General features: G+C 38.1%; 1 pseudogene; it reads left to right on the forward strand.

The window, feature by feature from the left end:
- Nucleotides 1-18,119: 18,119 nt before the first annotated feature.
- LOC123787639 (large ribosomal subunit protein uL1 pseudogene) lies at nt 18,120-24,180 on the forward strand (annotated as a pseudogene).

Raw genomic sequence — 24,180 nt, forward strand, 5'->3', positions numbered from 1 at the left:
GTGGCTAGCTGCCTAATCGTTGGTCTTTGTTGGGGGACAGGGGCTGGGGTGTCTTACTTCACCATCTTGGTGACATTACTCTTTTTCTAGCTTTTCGAGTGGAATACTTCTTATCTGTTTTCAGCTTTAGGTATATAAAAGTCTGTAGATTTTCCTAAAAATACTGCTTTTTTTTTTTTACAAGTTTTAAAGTCCATATGAAAGCAAGTCAGAGAATAATCACACACACACACACACACACACACATACGCACACACACATACGCACACAAGGAAAGCATAATGAAGGAGTGGATAGATGCCACACCAGATTTTAAAATATTGTCATTAGAACCCAAGAACTGACTTTACTGCCCACCTGCTTGTACTCACCAAACTTTGTCCCACATTTTTCCTTAAGCTCTTCTTTCCAGCTTATCTCTTAACTCAGGCAAAAGACCTCATGAGCATAGCATCCCTTGATGGAAACTGAAACTACCCCTCAAGCAGTGACTGCCCAGAGGAAGAGCTCCAATGGGCCCAGACCACCCACACCAGTTTGAACTTAACCCTCAACTCATGCTTGGGTAGACAGACCATGGAGTGACCTCTGCAATGACCTACTGTTGCCTTTACCTCATTCTAATACTAAAATCTCCACCCAAGGAGGAGCCTCAGCCTCATTTACATAACATACAATGTATGTCTAGGCATGTTTCCTTAAGGCACATGAGTGACCTTATGCCATCTCTACATACAATCTCGAGTCTCCCCTTTCTAAATGTTCATCCTAATCTTAAATAAAAGGAATCTATTCACCCTTGTTTGGGGAGTCATGGCTTTGGAAGTTATTCCGCATGATCTCCTTATTTGCTGCAAAAAAAGTTTTCTTTGTACGATAACTCCACCTGGTGTACTTTCTGTCTGTAAATCATGAAGGAACGAACTCATGTTAATGCGGTTACAATATTACGAGGTTAATAGAAACCTTCCTCACATCACCTTTAACAATAAATCCTAATGTGCTTTATTGATCTGAAAATGGAAACAAAATATATGTAGGCCTTATATTCCCTATCTATAAAATGGAGAAAATAATTAGGTTAATTATATTACAGGCTGTTATGAGGAAAGTAATGCTTGAAAGTGGCCCACAATAATGATAACAGTTGCTAACATTCTTAGAATATTCAAGGCACTGTTTGTAGCACTCGATAAATATAACATGTATTGCTATAATGATAATGCATTATTCACATGAAATAATTAAAATTGTCATTGTGGATATTTGATTGGATTGGAAACAAAATTTATACAATAGAGATTACAGAAACAAGAGAAGCATGCGAAAGGCAGGGCAGAGATTCAGGAAAAGGTGCTGTTTGTTTTGACAGTCAGACAGCTTACATCATGACCAGAGAGAACGTGAGATAAGGTCTTGGGTTTCATGTGAAAATGAAAGTTGTAACTGAAAACTCCACATAAAATTGGAACTTTAAAATCGGTGTACCTTTGTTGAAATAGGTGATTAGATAAAATCCAACAATAGTTTACAAACACTCTGTTTTGGGTGTCTTTATCTAACCGCTAGATGAGAAAAAGCATTTCCCAAGAGGTAACATGGGCATCTGTTCATCCAGGGCACTCTCGGTTTGCATTATTCCACTTGAATGGATCAGGAACCCCAAACTAAGGACTTTACATAGAAATTAGTCTAGGGACTGTTATATCCCCTAGGATTACTGGTAAAAACAAACATGAAATCATTCAAGAGAAGCACTCATACAATCCAGGCTGCACAGAGGGGGGAAAAAGTGAACACAAAAGCACATAAAGAAACAGTCTATCAAAAGAAAGAATCATGGATCCAATGGTTAGAAAGAGTAGAGCCTAAATCACATGAGCAAATAGTACACAAATGTGAGATAAAATATAAGCATTTTTAACAGGGTGAAGAGATTTTTAAAAATGAATTTGAAATGATAATTTAAAAAAAAGAGATAGTAATGAAAATGACCGTATTAAAAATAACAGGAAGCGGGCACCTGGGTGGTTCAGTTGGTTGAGCATCTGACTCTTTGTTTCAGCTAAGGTCATGATCTCAGGGTCATGGGATGGAGCCCTGTGAAGGGCTCCGTGCGCCAGGTTCTCTCTCCCTCTCCCTTCCCCTCTGCCCCTTTGCTTGCTCACACACATGTGTGCTCTCTCTCTCAAAATAAAATAAGTAAATAAAATCTTTAGAACAATCAGACTTTTAAAAAAATAACAGAAAGAATTGGAAGTTTCTGAGTGCAAAATATAGGCATTGATTTTTTTTAAGTATTCAAATGATGTAATAGGTTGCAAATATTTGCAGATGATGACAGAAATGGAGAATTTTAACAAAGTTTTGGGTAAACTATCCAGAATTCAGCATGGGAAGACATAAGTGAAAACTACAAAAGAGGCATTCAGAGACATGAGGGATACTACGGAGTCTAACCCATATTGTGGGGGGCCTTGTGTTGAATTATATGGCTACCTTAGCCAGCATGCTTTAACTCAGTTCACACATTCCCTCTAACAGCATCCCTTCATTTGCTCTTGGGCCTAAGAGTCTACCATAAGGAGGACTGATTCAGAGAGAAGTCCTGTGCAAGTGCTGGAAGCAGGGTCATGCCATTTTGTAAGGAATCTTTGTATTACAGGTGCGTGGAATGTGGGTGGGGATGGACGTGTCCCATTGGATCCTTGGACCCCTTGCCCTGTGTGGAGTGACAAAGACAGAAGGGTGGAGTGAGGCCCTGGCAAGCACGAGGCCTAGGACAGGGACCTCACTTGATTGGTTTGAAAGGATGTCCTAGGTTGTATAACCCCAGAAGCAGATATTGAGACTACGCATGGAGAACAAATAGTTTATTTATTTATTTAGCAAGATTTTTTAAATTTATTTGAGAGAGAATATTTATTTGAGAGAGAGAGAGAGCATAAGAGAGGGAGGGGGGCAGAGGGTGAGGGAGAAGGACAAGCAGACTCCCCGTTGAGCAGTGAGCCTGACACAGGGCTCGATCCCAGGCCCCTGAGATCGTGGCTTGAGCTGAAGTCAGATGCTTAAGTGACTGAGCCACCCAACGGCCCCCACAAATAGTTTATTTAGTAGGTGATCTCAAGAAGCATAGATAGGGGAGTGGGAGACAGTGAAGAGAAGAGACCAGTTCAGGGGATTTCAATGAAGGGGATCAAGAAGTGCAAACTTCCAGTTATGAAATAAATGTGTCACCAGGTTTAAAAAGTACAGCATAAGGAATACAGTCAAAAATACTGTAATAGCCGATAACGTGGTAAGCATATTGTAGTGTTTATTATCGTTGAATCACTATACTATACACCTGAAACTGCTATTATATGTCAACTATACTTCAATTAAAAATTTAAAATTTTTAAAGAAACATTTTTTTAAATGAGCAGGGTACCACTGTGGGCAATTGGAGCTTAATCCTGCTAAGGACCTCTGGAAGAATCCAGCTCAGAGTTACTCTAACCAAAGGGCAAGGAAGCTGGATTATTTCTCTACTAATTCCTATCCACCATCAGTTGAGAACTGCTCGGCAGGCTTTAACTGCCCCTTCTGGCCTGATCTGTGCAAGGGCTGAGCACTCTCCTACGACCAGAGAAAGCCCGCAAGGAGAAAGAAGTTTTCCATTAAAGCCGTTGACCTACAGGGAGGATTTAAATGCCCAGGGGACCTGGCAGGCCATGGATGGCATCTGCTCCTGTGCAGAATTGGAAAGGACTTTGAGAAAACATGTCCCTAAAAGAGAATGATGGTATGATGGCATAATGTGGCCAGTGAAATGTGCAAGTTTCTAAAGATCAAAATGGTTTCTACCTCTGCTATTTTACATCTAAAGGGATGCGGATACGGATGGATGAATCTCTTAATCCAGAACTGGCTTCTTATTTATAATATATGATAGTACTCCTATTTGTGTTTATTACTCAAATCAAATTATTTTGGATATTTAAGAAAAGATACTATATTATTTTATCAGTACATCTTCAAAAATAGAACTATCTTACCATGAACTCCACTGTTAGGATAGATTCCTTTTTGGTCTGGTAAGGGAGAGAGGCTGGCACCGTGCATTCCTTAGGGTCTTTACTCATGAACGTTTCATGAGTTGGAAAATGTACACTTAAGAATGTCCTTGGCTTTCACTTTCAGACTCAGTATCATTAGGAAGTAAATATTTTTAGGGAAAAGGGAATGGTGTATAGCATTGACACAAGCTTTATACTTTATAGCATTTCCATTTTTGTAAACTATAAAATAGCTAGTGATTCTTTATCTTTGATAACATTAATAATTACTATTGAGATGTTTATATTTCCTATTCTAAGCATTTCATTTCACTTAAATTTTCTATTCTAAAGGTTTTCATTTCAATCTATTTATGTGCGAGCAAAATCAGGCATATTTTTTCTGAATTTCTGTTAATTAAACAACACACTTTGATCAAACAATTCTTTCTCCTGATTTGCTCCAATGAGATTGCCACAACCCAAATACTTCTCTCAGAATGAAAGTAATCAATGAACAAAGATGATAAAATGTGTCTGAAGCCCTTTTTTGCCAAGAGAAAATTATATTCTAAAATTATATTTGTACGTGAGTAGGATGGAATAAAAATAGCAATATTTTGACAGTCTTTAAGAGTAACTGTTTCTCCCAAAGACCAGCTGAGTATGGATTTCAACAGTGGTTCATTGCCTGTCTGTGTTAACACGTAATATTAAATTATAATATGGTATATGCACATAGCAGCATATAATGCAATATATGCTATATATCCTTAATATATATAATATAACTAATTTGGGATTTAAAATATAGTACATGTGCATAACGTAAAAACATACAAAAGTTTGATTTGTTTTACAAAGGATTTGAAGCTGTTAATACTCTTGCAGGAGGAACTGATTTTCAGTGCATTTGAAAACGAAGTTGCCATCTTTAACATTTGATGTGTTAAATGTTTCTCAAAGTGAATTAAAATTCTAGCCAATCAGTCTCATTGTCATGGATACTTGTCTGATTGATGTGGTTGACTTTTTTTGTAGTTTTCCAGAGAATTTCCTTATATGGAGTTGCGTCTCAGGACATTTTTTTATCATTTGCTTTTTATGGATTACTTACCTATATTGGCAATAAATGGAAAGAAAAGTAAAATGGTTAAATTTGTATTATTATTTTTTAAAATTTATTATTTATTGAAGTATAGTTGACATCCAATGTTTCAGGTGTACAACATAGCGATTCGACAATTCCAGACATTTGTATTGTTTTTTATATGGTATACTATCTTAGGGTTGAAAAGTTTTTATAACAATGCTCTGATCTCTTTATGATTATGAAAATGGTAACCTTGGAGAAAAAGTGACATTGCGTAAAAGGAAGACCAGCATAGATCAGTAAAACAAAGGATAGCCTGCCCAGCCAGTGTGAGGCCTTGAAGAAATAGCAAAGCTTTCCCTGGCTAAACAGTGAGGTAACAAGAGTCTTCAATAAAGCATGGGTTATTTTTTTATGGTTAGGTTGTCCAGATTTGTGCCTTCTACCTGTTTTTTTTTTTTTTTTTTTGAGAGAGAGAGAGAGTGTGTGCCCACGTGAGCTGGGGAGGGGCAGAGAGAGAGAATTCCAAGCAGGCTCCTTGCCCAGTGTGAGCCAGATGACGGGCTTGATCTCACGACTCTGAGTTCCTGACCTGAAGTGAAATCTAGAGTAGGACATTTAACAGACTGAGCCACCCAGGTGCCCAGTGCCTTCTACCCTATTGAGCTACATGCCCTGCTCCCTGTAGTAACTCCCATGTTTAAAAAATGGGGTTGTTATTCAATAATCTCTGACAGGCAGATAGTCCACAATAGAGATTCTAGACTTGAAGAAAACTGCAAAGTGAACGAGACACTTTTTATGACAAAATTTATATGCTTCATTCTCTTTTGCCCAACATTTTACATATTTCAGCTCAGGAGCTTAGCTGAGTTTAACAAATAGGCATGTTTCTGAGTGCTTCAGGATGGTAAATAACAGTTACTTGAATGGAGGAAGCTAATTGGCTTCTTGCCATAAATTTTGGAAAAGTTTCCTTGCTTATTGTGGAGTTAGAGAATACAAAATGCGAAAAACTACTGAGGAAGAAATAACTTTATATGAGTATCTCTGGATATATGCTAGATATAAATTATGCATTAGTTTAGATATATTTGCAGTAAAGAATACATACACTTATTTCTGCAAAATTGGATATCCTGTGAGTGGTCTAGAAATGAGATTTAAAGATATAGTTTCTCCTTAAAAATATTAATAGCATACTTTATATTTTTATTTATTTTTGAGCTAGAGAGCTGGGGGAGGGGCAGAAGGAGAGGGAGAAAGAGAATCTTAAGCAGGCTTCATGCCCAGCATGGAGCCCGGCATGGGGCTCGACCTCACTACCCTCAGATCATGACCTGAGCTGAAATCAAGAGGTGGTTGCTTAACCAGCTGAGTCACCCAGTCCCCCCAATTAATAGCACATTTTAATAATTAAAAAAAAAAGATCACTAAATTGTTCTTGTCTCCTCCTCTCAGTTGGATAAACCGGCATCTTAAATTATTTATGTGCTATCCTCAAAAATACAATTTGCACAGATTTAAGAGGGAGAAAAAGAGTCTGGAGTGAAGGGAAAGTAAAATCTCCTAAGATATTATGGTGAAGATAAAACAGGACAGTAAAGGAGGAAATCAATGCTGAAGTCACTAGGAAATTATAGGAAGGTTTTATCTTATAGGGGCTGAAGGATCCTCTGGGGTCAAATTCCAAATTAGAAAATTGTATAACGAAAAAAAAAAAAAAGAAAATTGTATAATGAAGATCAGACCAGAGGGTAGAAATCTCTGAATGTCATGCTAAAATACTAAAAATCAATTATTTATTCATTCATTCAATTAATGTTGGAGAGCCCTTATACGTGTCAGAGTCTGTGTTTGGCAGTAGATGTGACAAAATGAACAATGAAGACAAATAATGGGAGTCAGAAATTGTGTTAGGGAAAAAAATAATTTTCAGTAGATGGGAGATAAAAAAATAGACATGGGGCATCTGGGTGGTTCAGTCAATTAAGTTAAGTTGATTTAGGCTCAGGTCATGATCTCAGTGTTGTGAGATGCAGCTCCGTGCTCAGCAGGGACCCTACTGGAGATTCTCTCTCCCCCTTTCCCTTTGCCCCTCCCCCACCCCCGACTATCTCTCTCTCTCTCTTAAATGAAATAAATAAATAAATAAATAAATAAATAAATAAATAAATAAATCTTGTAAAAAAAATTAGACGTATTGAAATTCAGGCTTTTTCAAGAAACTAAATTATGTAATTTTGAGCTTAATCTGAGAGCAGTAAAGGATAGGAAGTCATTCTCGATAGTATGAGAAAAGATACTCCCTTGAGGGAAAGGAGGAACTGAAGACTGAGGATGGCCAGGTGAGAGATGTGCATCCTGCATTTACGTAGAAGAATACCAAGAGCAGTGCCTGGGTGGCTCAGCCATTAAGCTTCTGCCTTTGGCTCAGGTCATGATCCCAGGGTGCTGGGATTGAGCCCACATTGAGCCCGCATTGAGCCCGTATTGACCCTGCATCGGGCTTCCAGCTCAGCGGGAAGCCTGCTTCTCCCTCTCACACTCCCCTTGCTTATGTTCCCTCTCTCGCTGTCTCTCTGTCAAATAAATAAATAAAATCTTAAAAAAAAAAAAAAGAATACCAAGAAACTCAAGAGTGTGACTATGAAAAGGAAAGATCATATTTGGAGAGGAAGGAAATGTCATCTGGAGTTTCAAAAACCCTTTTTATTGTACCTACTTAGTAATATTTTCTATTTTTCCTCTTCTACAGAAACATGTTTTCTTTATCTTATTTGACTACATTTAACTTTATGCTTATTTTTAAACACAGGGCAATATCATAGCATAGTGAATTTCACGATGTCATAAATTTATTCTTTAAAATAAAATGCACATATTAAAGCAGAATTTGAGTATAATGCTCATGTTCAGTGTTTCCTGTATTTCTCTAGTTGGATGAAATTGAATACAGGCAAGTATACTGAAAATAAACTCATGAGTTTTGGTTAAAGGTGAATTGTTTAATTAAGATTAATTATATGCAAAAAAAGACATACTTACAATAATATTCCCCAGTAGGTATAACATTTTGCTCGACAAAGAAACAGAGAAAATAATAATTCTCAAATTAACAGGTCATTAATCTTCACCTTATGAAAGAACAAAGTAATTTATTTCAAAGGTAATTGAACCTAATATGTGAAACCTAGTACAGTTGCAATATTAGTAATGTAATTGTTCTCATTTTAAATTTGGGTCAAGCTTATAATGTAATGAGAGAGCAAACAAGGAGAATATTAACTTCATAAAAACAAACAGCAGGAAGTGTCCTTTTGCTTGACAGACAGTAAAGTACAGCATAACTAGGCAAAGTTTCAAATCCTAGCACCAGCTCTTACTATCCCCAGCACAAGTCACTGAACTGCTCTATAACACGGTGTTCTCATTTTGGGACAGAGACTATTCAATGAAGAATGTATGATGATATATTTAATGTACGTAAGCCAGTGTCTGGAACATGATAGATGCTAATTAAATGTTATTATTGTTTTTGCTCTTATTATTAATTCATCAGAGTGAAAAGAAATGACCTAGGGGCACCTGGCTGGCTCAGTTGGTGGAGCATGCAACTTGTGATCTCTGGGTTGTGAGTTCGAGTCCCACATTGAGTGTAGAGATTACTTAAAAATAAAAATAAGAATTTTTAAAGGATTTTATTTATTTAGAGAGAGAGAGTGAGGGGCAGGAGCAGAGGCAGAGGGAGAGAGAAACTCAAGCTGACTCCGCGCTGAGCATGGAGCCTGATGCAGGACTGGATCTCAGGAACCATGAGATCATGATCTGAGCAGAAAACAAGAGTAGGACGCTTAACCGACTGGGCCACCCAGGCACCTCAAAATAAAAAATCTTGAAAGAAAAGAAAGAAAGAAAGAAAGAAAGAAAGAAAGAAAGAAAGAAAGAAAGAAAGAAAGAAAGAAAGAACCTAAGCATACTATGCTGTATTTGATTCATCACAATAATTGCAAGCACTGACTTTGGAGTTGAGTACTAATTATATACTTTGAAACAATCTACTTAACCTCTCTCAGCCTCAGTTTCACAGGTTGCTTTTTCCCCAGGCTTCAGTGATTGAGCTTACTCAGAATATTGCAATAGTAGGTGCAAATTTTTATCTTCTGTTAAATGAAGAAATATAACAAGTCTCTCAGGAATGCTAATGATCCAGTAAATACATATCACTAAATTTCTAAACAGAAAGTTCAAGTGCCAAACTTTACTGACTTTTTTCCTGCCCGTGAACCTCAGTACGGCCCGCTTTAAGTAGGTATCTGCTTTTATGGTGTGACATCAGTGGTGCCAAGATGTCTTTGTACAAATCTGCTTTTCCACCAGGCTTATATAGATTTTGAAAGGTCCATATTTCCTTTGGATTTCTACCATTAATTGCTTCAGAGGAAAGCAAGTTGGTTAGCTGATCTGAGTATGCAATAAACAAACATATAATCTAGAAAGAGCCTTAGGGATCAAAGGCTGGTAAATTTAATAGAGTCAAACTTGCCATGTGAGAAGCACAAAACTAGCAGAAATTCTGGGATCCCGATGAGTGCTGTATCTTTATCCTCACTTGTGTGAACATCTGTTTAAGTCCAAATATTGTTTTTATGCATCAGAATAAATGGCCAGCAGTCCTTTGGAACATTGTTCCCTCCAAGCTCAGGAAGTTGCTCCCTAAAGGGAGGCAAGTACCATAGGACTGATAAATGTTAAGAATCCATAAAATGATGGATCCCTTTAAGCTAGGGTATTAAGGAAAGGCAATCCATAGGAGCTAGCATTGTAACTGAGGCTTGGAGAATGACTAGTACATTTATATATAAACTTGGAGGTGGTTATAAATCCAAGGAAAGTGGATGAAAAGAGCAAATTCTCAGAATAGGGAATTTTCCAAATTGACTCGAACACTGAGCCTTTGGGAAATTTGGGGACTTGAGGCTGTAAAGGTATATTCATGTCAGTGATTTTTTGCATCATTCACTGAGTAGTGGGGAGTCATGGGAAATTTTTATGTGGAAGTATAACATAAAAATAGTTCTTTGGAAAATAACTATGGCAGTCTAAGATGAGAAAATATTTTAGGTTTATGAAATCAATTTGGTAGGTATTTGCAGTAGTCTAGCCATTAAGTGACAAAGTTATGAACTAGAGTGGTGAGAATGGATATGGACAAATAGGGACAGAGGCAAAAGAAAAATCGAAGTGTATTTGGTAGAACTTGTATACCAGGCCAGCCTACAAACATTACTACTCCAATTAAGAAGACTCTCAAAATGATTACTCAGACCCAGTTCATTTTGCTTTCACATAGGTTAAATAGTTCAAATGACATCAAATGGATTGAGGATATAAATATGAAGACAAAAATTTCCTCAGGATTTCCATAGTTTCTCAGGGTTCCATCAGCTTAGAGGTCAATGCAACCAATTCTGAGTGAGAGCGGGTGTAGCCTGTGGAAATGTGTATGTTCGGCTCTTTAAATTAATGGTCCAGAGCTGGGGCCAGGTAAACATTCACATACAAAATCTTGCATATCTGTGATTACCACAGAGAATAGGAAATGAGATCATCTACTTAGCTTAAGGAGAAGAAATGAGGCTTGGGAATTAAAGTGCTCAGGGAAAGATCTGAAGAGTCCTTTGGAAACTGCCATGCTAAGAAAACATGAAATTGATGAAAGTATGGCAACGCAGGGGTGAAAAAGACAGTGAGAGCACACAAAATTTTAGGGCTAACCCATATTTGTGCTTTCCTTACCATTTTGCAGGAATTATGAAAAATAGTTAGTAGGGGTATGATTACCCTGGGATAGATAACTTCTGAAAGTTGGGAAGTCAAGTAAGTAAGAGATTCAAGGGCACTTTTGAATAACTGGCCATGAGCTCTGTGCTAATTACCAAGATGACTGTCAGACATTTTTAAGACATCACCTTAAATTTCCAAGGATAATGGCAAGAGACAAGTAAGGAAAAACCTTGATTCTGGGATTGGATGTTGTATTAAAAAAATGATAATAGAGAAGTAAATAGATGATACAGAGAGACAAGTTCAGGTTATGAAGTTAGGATGAATGACAGTAGACTACTGGTCTGAAATTATCTCTGATGTTGTATCTGTGTCCTGTTTGCCTTCTTTTGAGCCTGGAGGAATAGACAACAGATCATTTTTTGGAGATGACTGAGGAAATGTTAAAGGAAATAGCAGTTCAAGTTAGGTAGGAAGATATGGGTGAATTTGAAACCAGTGAGGGGTAGAGTGGGTAGGATGGGCAGGAAGACATCAGAGAATTAAGGAACTGAACTGGGTAAGAATGGTAGAACCAAAGATTGTTTGATGGGAGTGTCCATACCTAACACAGAAGGTGTAGAGAACTAGAGCAAAGAAGGAAGTGCAAAGGTAGTAGACTGAATTCATATACTATCAGTGAGCAAGAGGGAAATTCTAAAAAGGCATAAACATGGCATAAAGTTGGAGTTCTGCTTCACTCCATCATCCTTTGCCACTGTAACAGAACATACTGTAATGTCCACTGGCTCACTCCTCAGCTTCTGATGTGCTTCCCATCAAATGTCACCACCACAGTAGTCATTAACATCTTCTGAAATCTTCCCAGAATCTGAAAATTCTGTTAAGAATTTTGTTTTACACAGTCCATTAAGAATTTATGAAAAAAGGGCGCCTCGGTGGCACAATCAGTGAAGTGTCTGACTCTTGATTTCAGCTCAGGTCATGATCTCAGGGTTAGGGATCGAGCCCCGTAGTGGGCTCTGCTCTTGGCAGGGAGTCTGCTTGGATTCTCTCTCCCGCTCCCTCTGCCCCTCCTGCTTGTGTTCTCTCTCTCTCAAATAAATTTAAAAAATCTTAAAAAAAAAAAATCATGAAAAATAAAACCACAATCCCCGCTCCTCCCAGCCCCAAACCCAGTTATAAAAGAGTATTTGTCTTAGAAAAACTGAGTTAAGGTTTCATTCCCATTCTGGGGACAAAATCCTTAAAATTTTTCATCTCCAGTTTCCATATTCTAAAAGAGAATAGGAATATTCATCTCAAAAATTCGTATAGGGCTTCTATGAGATGAAGTAACAACAGCGGCTGACAGGAGTGTTTTATGAACACTACCCAAGTCTCACTTTAATGTGTCTGCATCTGGAATTCTGGCTTACTTGTTCTACTTCCAATCTATTACTTTACTTTTCTTTTACTTTATAGCATTAGGGGGAAAAATTCACAAGAGAGTATAGTAAATCTATTGTAAAACTTTCAGTCAAGCGGTACCTTCCACCATTTTTGCATGTAATCCGGGGATGTAAATTGATTAAATGAATTTCAATTTTAATCATCAAATGACAGCTCTACAATTGAACTGTTCTTTTTGTGAAGAGCAACAAGTCCCTCAGAATTGGCATGATTATTTTTAAACAAAACATAATGAACCTCAGTGTCCTGCTGTATATAAGGCAGCAAAGTCTGTTACTTATGAGAAGGAACATGAGAGGCACCGTGAACTGTGCATTGTTGAATTAGGAATGTTTATGACAACCTTGAAAAAAGCTCCTGGGCCAGTAGTTATTGAAATGAACAGAATAATTAAATAATTACACTTGATATGCTTTTCCTTTGTATAACCTTTTTTGTATTGGTCTCATTAGCATTTGTAAGGCCGTACATTTCAAGACATGCTTATAATAAGCAAATATAAGCTTTTGACAGATTTGTATAGAAAATTTCAGAAGGAATTTAGGGAAGTAAAGGCAAGTCACGGTGTAATGCGGAGTGAGGGTGGGTTACCATAATGTTGCTGGTTTCATAAGAGGGTTTGCAGGTCTCATTATTTTGAAAAATATTTGCAAAACATGATTATGATAGCTCTGCCCAGGGTTTTCCCTCACAGTTGAATTAATGTTGTCGTTATGCTCTGGAAAAATTAAGCTAGTCAAGGAAAGGCTAATTCCACGTTTACTGATATTACTATTGGAAGACTTGTACACGTTTTTAAACACTAAGTATAATTTTTTTGAACAGCTGTTAACTAATATGAAATAATATAAGAAAACTGGATTATAAATTTTTCACACGTATATGAAAATCTCCCTATCTGTTCTGGTCAAAGATGTGCATCAACGAGTGTGTGTATGTATGTGCATGTACAAAGAGTCTTTAAAAAAAAACGTTGTGCTCATTTTCAATTGTTCTTAAGTATAAAAGAATTATTTACTGATGTTCTGTAATTAAGAAAACCTTGATAAGCACAGTAGTTCTGAACAAGGCTGACATTCAGCCAGTTGTGCTCTGCTTGTTAAATTATTGTAGTAGTTGCTTTTACTATAGCATAACCCTTGCCACTCTAACCACCACAGGCCCTCCCTCAGAACCCTCTGGATCTCCCAGCAATCTGATAACAACTAAGGAGTTATACACAGTGTATTAGGGGGCCTCAGAACCTTCCTCAGGCATTCTTTCAGATTGATAAGAACTCTAATCTATGGGCACCTGGGTGGCTCAGTTGGTTAAGTGTCTGCCTTTGGCTCAGGTCATGATCTTGGGGTCCGGGGATGAGGCCCCGCATCAGGCTCCCTGCTGTGCAGGAAGTCTGCTTCTCCCTCTACCCCTCCCCCCACTTGTGCCCTCTGTCTCCCTCTCATGCTCCCTCTCACGCTTGCTCTCTCTCTCTCAAATAAATAAAAAAAAAATCTTTTTTTTTTTAAAAAGAACTGTAATCTATGCTTCTTAAGTATATTTAATATTATTCTTGGATAGAAAGACAGATATGATATGGCTCCTGCCTCCCAGGAATTCATACCTGGTGATAGAAATAGATATCCATAAATCATCTCAGTACAAGGTACACTCTGATAAACCGAAAATTTAAACAAAGTGCTGGGGAGCATGGTGGAAAGAGATTAATCACAACAGTGTGGATCTGAAAGGTCTTCTTAGGAGATACAGGGTTTTATCTGAACCCTGAAGGATGAGCTGGGATTTATCAGCCAATATGAGTGCAGGAGGGCATTCCAGCAGGTGAAACAACCTTAATTTAAACACAGAGGAGACAATTTCTGTAAATAATGAATAAAGAGGTATGTTTGGAGGGTGTGTGTGGTAGGAATGCAGAGTAACATACAGGAAGAATTTGTGGGGCAGAGTTTTTGTTTTGCTTCTTATTGCAGTGGGAGCCATTGAAGATTCAGGAGAAGTTAAGAGTCGTGAGTCTAAAAATTTAGAAATCTGGAGGTAATGTGTAAAACAAATGGTCAGGGAGAGATAGAGCAGCTGAATCTGGGAGATCATCTAGAGGCTTTGGGTAATAATTTAGATCATGTAACAAATCTTTCCTGTAAAGGTTCAGAGAGTAAATGTTTTATGCCCGCAGGTCATCTGGTCTCTTATAGATACTGAACCACATTGTTATAGCATGAAAGCAGCCATAGACAATACCTAAATGAATGTGAGTGACTGTGTTCCAATAAAACTTTATTTACACAAACAGATGGCAAGCCAGATTTGGCTCACAGGCCTGTTGACTCCTGTTCTAGATCATCAGTTATTAACGTAAGTACCTTATTTTGAGTTTCCAATAAAGCAAACTCTGAAACAGGGATTTGAATGCACATAATTTATTTGGAAGCTGGTCCTAGGAAACACTCTGAAGTGGGCACGTAGGACCCTGAGGAGTGAAAGCCAATAAAAGGTAGAATTAGAAACAGATTACTACTAAAATCTGGAGTACCTCACTGGGGACCTTATTAGAGACTATGTAGAATACCCCTCAGAACTGTGACACTATGGAGTCAGGAAGCTGGATATGTATTCATTGTATCTCATACATCATTATCTGAGGGACACTCTTGAGATATTATCCCCTAGATATTTCTGACATAAACAGGCTATGTACGCTCCCATGACAAAGAATGCCTTCGGACAGAGAGATGCAGGAAAACATTAGTGCGTATGGGAACCACTGTGGAGAGCAGGTGGGCTAGGAACAGTATGTGCTTCAGTGGGTATCATGGCGTATAGGTGAGTAGGGAAAATTTTTAAGAGAAGGTGAAGTTGAAATATGTCCCTTCACTGACCTCCAATCAAGATCCACATGTCTATGGGAGGAACATTTATCTTAAAGCCAACTTGGTGTAGAATAAAAGTAGAATGGCCACTTGAAATGAAAGTTAATGGTAGGTGGAACCAGGTCTGTGAGGAACCGGAAGACAGTTTTAAGAGAAATAAAAGGTAAAATGGTCTGTCACAGGTTGGGTTCCAGAGGAAGCAGTTTTGAAGATGGAGTTTATCATGCAAGATGTTTATGAGGAACTGCTGTTGGTATCATCAAGTGTGTGTGGAGGGGAGGGGCAAAGAGGGTATGAAATAGCAGTGGGGAAAGTTACATGTTGAGCTGTGATGCAGTCCCAACAAAGGCCTCAGTCAGCCTTATGGGGAACGCTACAACTGAGTTCACCCTCCAGAATTGCCCCCAGTCGAGACAAATGGGTCAGGTCTTTATAGCCCTGTGTTGGTCAGTCACTGGAAGTTGGTTTGCTTTGGAAAGAGGCATGATCTAGGAAGAAGCCGTTTTCTTCAGCTGAGGAAAACCTGAGAGAAGGCTGATAGCCAAAAAGACCCCACAGGACTCCCAACAGTCAGGGGAATAATTCCTGGTTATTGCTTGACAGTTTCCACCACAGGCACATTTGATGATGATTGGATAGGGAAAGATGAGGGAGAGAAAAGAGGCAAATACCGTAATGGCACTGAGAGACCCTAAGGAAGGTGACACCATTAACTTAAAGAGGGAAAAAAAAAAATTCAGAAGATAAAATCCCAGTTAAATTTTGAAGTCAAAATCACCTCTTCTTTGCCAACACATTTCAGGAAATGAAAATATGTTAAATAAGTTGACCTCGACATGAAAATATGAAAGCTAATTTCACAAATACCGCATTATCTCAATAAGAGAAAAAGCAGCAAAACAAAGCAAGCAAGCAAACACACCATGTGTGAAGTTCATTTTTCTTAAGGCCATGGCAGAAATGATGTTAATGATATCACACTTCAAGACATGATGAACGTTAAGATTCTTTTTTGAATAATAATAAAATGACCTCACTGATGTGGATACAAATTCTAATTTGAAAAGCTAATTTTATTGTCCATTATTACAGAATTGATACAGAACAAATTGTAGAAATGTAGTACTATGGCCTTTTACTTGAAGTAGTGAAATGTGCAAGTAGATTTCCGTTTTTGTCAGGAAGAAGTTTGTTTTGCACAAGACAGAAATTTAAGTGAATATGATTGGGCCTAAGTGGTTAACTTGTGCTTTAGTAACAGCAATCCTTAAATTTATTTTGATTGCAATGATATAATATGATTCATAAACGTAATTTAAAGATGGTTATAAAAGATGCATGTTCATAAGATAGAGAGAGCTCACTCCTAGTGCAGTATTATGAAAATCAACTTGTACCAATTAGAGGTTGTATAATGTGGTATAACCTGCACATCGTTTTTCTGATAATTTTCTCCAGTTGCTCTTTAATAATCTGCATAGAACTCATACGTCTGAGTTGTGTGTCTCCGGCATGACAGTTCTGCATTTCTTATGAGGATGTTACCCTTATCAGCTCGATGCCCTCCAGCTTATGAATATCAAGGTAATAATATACGTTGAAAAGGAGACCTTTCATAACAATAAGCAGGTAAGTGCTTCAACTTCCAGGGCCACCTTCAGGACCACATTTCTGTGTTATCAGTTCCCAGCTTCCAGTGTTGGGAACAGTGTACAGTGTAGGTGTTTTCAGCCTATTTTTGGACACAGACCCCTTTGGCGGTCTAAAAAATATATACCCAGAATTCTGTTTGTATATAAATAAAAATATATAAATAGCAAAGGAAAGCAATAATTTGGAAATAGTGCTGTCAAAATGAAAACGAAATGCATTTGTGATGTAGTATATGTTCTCCTTAATACAGTGAACAACACGATACAGAGAGTAGTCCCATCATTTTTATAATTTCAAGAAGTGTGACACAACCATTACATGATTTCAGAATACCTGGGGTGTTTACCGGCGACTGGTACTTCTTCCTCATTGGGTTGTTCCCATTCATACTTGAAGGAAATGATACATTTCAGTAACATAAATGTTATCTTTCCCTCTGATTCTTCAGCCCTTGCCAATCCCCTGAGTCCTATACATGGGTATCGGGGGGGGGGGGCAGACCATGGATGCTAGGTTGGAAACCCATGACAGGACCTGCTCTATTGCCCTCTGCCAGGGCCACATCTTATGGGGAATTAGTGCTGACAAGTCAGTCCAGTGGTCCCTCTGCACAGTCTACTTCAATGAAATCCTACCCCTGATGGCATTCCTTTTATGTAAATGAGGTCAGATGGTGAAGGAATGTAAATTCCAGAATGAGAAGCTTCAACTTTAATCCATAGACATTTTTTCAGCCTTTGATACTCTTCTGATAGTATGCCAGTGTGATCCAAGCAGGGGTTTAACCTTATAACTCCATTAGTGGTGAATAAAACGGCTTGCAACGGAGGCTGGGGTTGAGTAAAGCACAAGGAAGAAATATGAGTTATCACTGGCTCTGTCCTGGTCTTAAGAATGAAGAATGAATTAAGAGGCAGTATGATGAATTACCAGGACTTGATGAATGTGGGATTTGGATAAAGTGTCAAAGCTCTCACTGATAATATTTCCTGGCGAGGTAAATCGGAAAGTTACTGCAATGCAAACAAAAGCAGAGAAATGAGAAGTTAAAATATGCCTGGGGAGGACATGTCATTTCTTTGATTTACTGGTTGAGGCAATGTCTAATGGACCCTTATTCATCTTGAACTGAAGTTCTGGGTGGGAGAGTGAGCTGGAGATCTAGGTTGGGAGTGATATGCAACAAGATGCTATATGAAGTTGTGAGTATGGTAAGATGTCTGAGGAACGATGTACAGAATGAGAGAAGAGCAGAAAGGTAAAACAGACCTTTGGGGAATGCTACATGGAGAAGGAGAGAGAATTTGTGAAAGAAGACCCCTGAACACAGAAGACAAAGTAATAGTATAATGTTGCATAAAGTAAGAGTTATAAGATGAAAAAGTTCTGGGGCCGAATGTACAGCATGGAGACTATAGGTAACAACACTCTGTTATAAATGTGAAAGTTTACTAGAGAGTAAATCTCAAAGATTCTGGTTTTTTTAAAAGATTTTATTTACTTATTTATTTGAGAGAGAGAGAGCACAAGCAGGGGGCAAGGGCAGGGGGAGAGAGAGAAGCAGTCTTCATGCTGAGCAGGGAGCCCAATGCGGGACTCAATCCCAGGACCTGGGATCATGACCTGAGCCCAAGGCAGCCGCTTAACCGACTGAGTGAGCCACCCAGGTGCCCAATCTCAAAGATTCTTACCACAAAAATAAGCAATAATAACTATGGGAGGTGATTAATGTGTTAACTCACCTTGTTGTGTTGATCGTTTTGCAATATACACATATAGCAACTCATCACCTTGTGCACCTCAAACTTACACAATGTTATATGTCAGTGATATCTCAATGAAGCTGGGAAAAAGAGGAAGGATTCGCCAAACTGTCTTCCAAAGTGACTGTAACATTTTGCTGTCCCACCGGCTGTGACTGAGAGCTCCCGTTGCTGCACATCCTTGCCAGTATTTTGGTGTTGTGAGTGTTCTGAATTTGGGCCATTCTAACATGTGCGTAGTGATATTTCACTGTGGTTTTAATATGCATTTCCCTGATGGCATTCGATGTGGAGCATCTTTTGATAGGCTTATTTGCCGTCTGCATATCTTCTTTAGTCAGGGTCTATTATGGTCTTTGGTCCATTATTAACGTAGTTGTTTGTTTTGTTATTGTTGAGTTTTAACAGTTACTAAATAACAGTTCTTCATCTGATGTGACTTTTGAAAATATTTTCTCCCGGTCTTTGGCTTGTCTTCTCATGTTCTTGACAATGTCTTTCCTAGACCAGAGTTTTTCATTTTAATGAAGTCCAGTTTATCAATTATTTCTCTCATGGATCATGCCCTTGGCGTTATGTCAAAAAAGTCACTGCTGTACCCAAGATCATTTAGAGTTTCTTCTGTGTTATTTTCTAGGAGATTTATAGTTTTGGGTTTTACATTTTGGTCTGTGATCCATTTTGAGTTTATTTTTGTGAAGAGTGTTAAGTTCTGTGTCTAGATTCACTTTCCCCATGTGGATGTCCAGTTGTTCCCACACTGTTTTTTGAAAAGACTATCTTTGCTGCATTATGTTTCCTTTGCTTCTTTGTCAGAGATCACTTGATACTCATGTGGGTCTATTTCTGAGTTCTACATTCTGCTCCATCCACCTATTTGTCTTTTCTTTCACCAAAACCACACTGTCTTAATTACTATAGCTTGATAGTAAGTCCTGAAGTTGGGTAGTATTGGTCTTTCAAATTTATTCTTCTCCTTCAATAGTGTGTTGGCTATCTGTATCTTTCTTTTTCTTTTTAAAGGAAGCCCTAGGCCCAATTTGAACTTGAACTCATGACCCCGAGATCAAGAGTTGCATGCTCTACCTACTGAGCCAGCCAGGCATCCCTCTTTTGCTTTTCTGCATAAATAAGAATCAGTTCATTGATATCCACAAAATAACTTGAATGGGTTTGATTGCGATTGTACTGAATCTGTAGATACAGATTATTTGGAAAGATTATGCTGTAAAAGTTTAATATGTTGATCTTGGCTGATGGACCACATTATTTCCAAATGTTAAACAACAAGACTATTTTCATAGAGCATTTACTTATAGTGGCAAGTCTTTAACTGTTCTAGCACACTACATGGACGTAGTTCAATGCTGTCCACAAGCTGCTTTAACTCTATTTACTCCACGTTACAAAGCTAGATCCTGAGAAGTCACAATTAAGGTGAATTCCAGTTATACTAGTAAATTTAATCTCTACCCTGAACATTCTTCTTCTTTTTTTTTTTTCTAAGATTTTATCTATTTATTTGAGAGAGAGAGCATGAGTGGAGGGGAGGGGAGGGAAGTGGAAGGGAGGCGAACACTTAAGTTACGTTAAGGCAGACGTTAAGGTGACTGAGCCACCCAAGCGCCCCTACCCTGAACATTCTTAATACAGTAGTCTGAAATTCAATCCTATTACTCGTGACCTTTGATAGTAACAGTCAGTTAAGCTTGTAGCTCCAGAAGATAAGAATGATCAATTTTAACATAATCAACAAACACCTTATATTTTTGTTCAATAGGAGCTGTAAGTGGTTTTTCACTTGCTGAAAAGTGATTGTATTCATTTAGTTCTTGCAAGTGTGAATTATAGCTAAAACACATTTCAAAAAATTTGCAATTCAGAAGTTAGCACACTGGAAAGAGATCTATTATGACATTGGCACAAGAAAGCTTCATCCAAACAATTGCAAACAAGCTTTTATTCAGCTTTGGTAAAGACTTGACATCAGAAAACTTCTGTTTAATGTCTAAATAAAATGTTTAATGTGAGCACAATAAAGTTCTTCTTATGTTAGGCCTACATTAAAGCAAGATAGAAATAGTTTTTATAGTCAACATTCTGCCACTCTCTGAAATGATACACTTTTCAGAAAGATATTTATTACCAGTTGCCATCTTTAAAATGACAAATTCAATTCAAAATCTGATTTCTAATATTAAGTGTAATGAGAAACACTACTCGCCCCGTACATTTTTAAAAAGTGATGCCGAACAAAAGAATTATCATTTAATTTTGTATGTTCATTTAACTTTGGGAAGGATATTTATGTTACCCACCACATCATAATGGCAAAATGGTATGTCTCATACTTTGCAATTTCCTATTTAACTATTATTGCAAAACGAATATATTCAGAAGCCAAACAATTTGGTTTTCAATGCTCTCTTAAAATACCCCTTTGAAAACATTTCAAGGTAAAGCAAAGGTTATATATTTCAATTGATTTTTAGCATTATCCTTGTTCTTAAGACAATATCCCATAATCACAACAGTTCACCTAAGAAAAATCTTTTTTTAAAAGATTTCATTTATTTGTTTTAGAGAGAGAGAGAGCACTTGAGAGGGAGGAGAAGTGGAGGGAGAGGGACAAGTGGACTCCCCGCTGAGTGGGGAGCCTGAGGTGGGCTCAGTCCCACCACTCTGAGATCATGACCTGAGCCAAAATCACGAGTCAGAAGAAACTCAACTGACTGAGCCACACAGGTGCCCCCTGAGGAAAAATTTTTTTAAATACAAAGCATTTATAACCAGCTTATTCCATTTTTACTTTTATAAAATATATTTTAAATATTATTTTCTGAAGTATCAATAAATGAAGAAATTCTTTCCTTTCTTTTTAAAGATTTATTTATTTATTTTAGAGAGAAAGAGAGAGAGAGAGCGCTTGGGGTAGGGAGGGAGGGGCAGAGAGAGAGAGAATCCTGAAGCAGACACCGAGCTGAGCGTACAGCCAGATGAGGGGCTTGATTCCAGGACCCTGAGATCATGACCTGAGCCAAAATCAGGAGTTGGCAGCTTACTGAGCCCCCAGGCATCCCCTTTTCTTTCTTTTTAATGAGAGATCTTTGAGATTTCTCTTCCTTCTTGAAAATACACCAAACTATATCTTACATCCTGAGCAAGCCATCCTTTAATTTTTGTCATTTAAATGATGTGCGGGTATTTCAGGACTTCCAACAGTATTGTAATAACTAAGAAGCACTTTACACAAATTCCAGTTTTAGTTTTTTTTATGTATCATAAGAATATGTAATATTTTCTTAAAAATGATTTTTTAAAAATCAAAGTTCATCATCAAAATATGATTGCTTCTTATAATCCCATGTTATGTAAGAAACAGACTCTGAATCTCCTACCCTGGGCCAAGTTATTCAACCCCTCCAATCCTCAATTTCCTCATCCATGGAATGATAATATAAATAGTGCCTACATAATCGGCTGTTAGGCCACCAATGGGTGATAGTGCTATGAAGCCCCTAACACAGAATATGCAGAAGGCACTAAATAAATGTTAGGTCTCCCGATTATGTTATGCAGTTGGATAAACATGACTTCGACTCCCAATTATATTATTCTCTGGTTATGTGACCTTGAATTATTTACTTAACCTCACTGAATATCAGGTTTCTTATTTGTAAAAGATAATATTTAACCTTTCGGGATGGGTATGGGCAGTAAATGAGAATAAATGAAATGTGCTAATCTCGTAGAGGCTCAATTAATGTTTATCACTCTTATTTAATATGCTAACTCCCATCTCCACCCCATCTCTGACCACATTTTGGGAAAACAGAGTTTTCAACATTGAAAAAATCATGTAGGGGACATTGTTTACATGTTAGTGCTGTGTTAATTGAATTTTACTTTTTTTTTAAGATTTTTAAAAATTTATTTATTTGAGAGAGAGAGAGAGAGTGTGTGTGCATAAGCCAGGGGAGGGGCAGAGGGTGAAGGAGAGGGAGAAGCAGACTCCCTGCTGAGCATGGAGCCGGACACTGGACCCTGGGATCATGACTTGAGCTGAAGTCAGAGGCTTAATGACTGAGCCACCCAGGTGCCCTTGATATTTACTTTTTAATCTTCAAATAAAGCATGCCCTACAGAAAGTCTGTTTGAGAGCTGGCCTAGAAGATGCACAGTACAAATGTAAAATCTACCACTTGTATCTCTGGAAAAACTTTGTGTAGTATTCTGCTCGTGGGGATCAGTTTCATTTTTCCATATCTTCTAATAACTACGGAACAATACATGGCTCCTTTTTTAAGAGTAAGTACTAACACCAGGATGCTTGGGTGGCTGTCAGTTAAGTGTCTGACTTCTGCTCAGGTCGTGATCTCAGGGTCCTGGGATGGAGTCCATCATCGGGCTCCCGCCTCAGTGGGGAGTCTGCTTCTCCCTCTCCCTCTGCCCCTCCCCCCACTCATGCTCTCTCTGTCTCTGTCTCTCTCTCAAATAAAAAAATAAAATCTTTTAAAAAAAAGAACTAATACCATATGTATGTATATGTATATATGCATGTATTTATGTATATATGTATATTTATTATGTATATATATGTATACATCTGTATACATACATATATATTCTTTTCTAATCCTCAAGAACATTTGATATAGGTATAATTATTTCTACTGTTTTATAGAAGAAGAAACAGGGGCACAAAAGAGCTTAAGTGAGTTGTTGACATTCACATAATTTGTCAGTGGCAGAACTGAGATTTGAATTATGGCAGTTTGTTTTTAGAATCTTCGCTTTGTATTTCTGTGCTGTACTGTCTCTCTTTAATGCTGAAAGAAGCCTAGTGACACTCTTTTCTGGTTATTGTGGCACGGCACTCTGAGCAGCAGAGTCTCCTCCCATACCCCATACTAGGCTGTGTGGGAAGTCCTACATGGGAACCAGTGCAAGCGCTGGAAGTTTTAAGAGATGGTGGAGCTGCAGATCGGCTTGAAGAACTATGACTTTCAGAAGGACAAACGCTTCTCTGGCACCATCAGGTTTAAGTCCAGTCCAGGCCCCAAGTTCTCCATATGTGTTCTGGGGGACTAGCAGCTCTGTGATGAGGCCAAGGCTGTGGATATTCCCCACATGGCATGCAAGTGCTGAAGAAACTCACCAAGGATAAAAAATTAGTCAAGAAGCTGGCCAAGAAGTATGCCTTTTTGGCTTTAGAATCTCTGATCAAGCAGATCCCATGAATCCTCGGCCCAGGCCTGAATAAGGCGGGCAATTTCCCTTCCTTGCTGACCCACAATGAGAACATGGTGGCCAAAGTGGATGAAGTGAAGTCCATAATCAAATTCCAGATGAAGAAGGTGCTGCATCTGCCACTGGCCATTGGCCACATAAAGATGACTGATGAGGAGCTTGTGTACAACATCCACTTAGCTGTCAATTTCCTGGTGTCACTGCTCAAGAAGAATTAGAAAAACAGCTGGGCTTTATATATCAAGAGCTTCCGGGGCAAGCCCCAGTGCCTGTACTAA

Source organism: Ursus americanus, chromosome X (assembly GCF_024610735.1).
Source record: "Ursus americanus isolate L20-20 chromosome X, mUrsAme1.1.p, whole genome shotgun sequence".
Lineage (NCBI taxonomy): Eukaryota > Metazoa > Chordata > Mammalia > Carnivora > Ursidae > Ursus > Ursus americanus.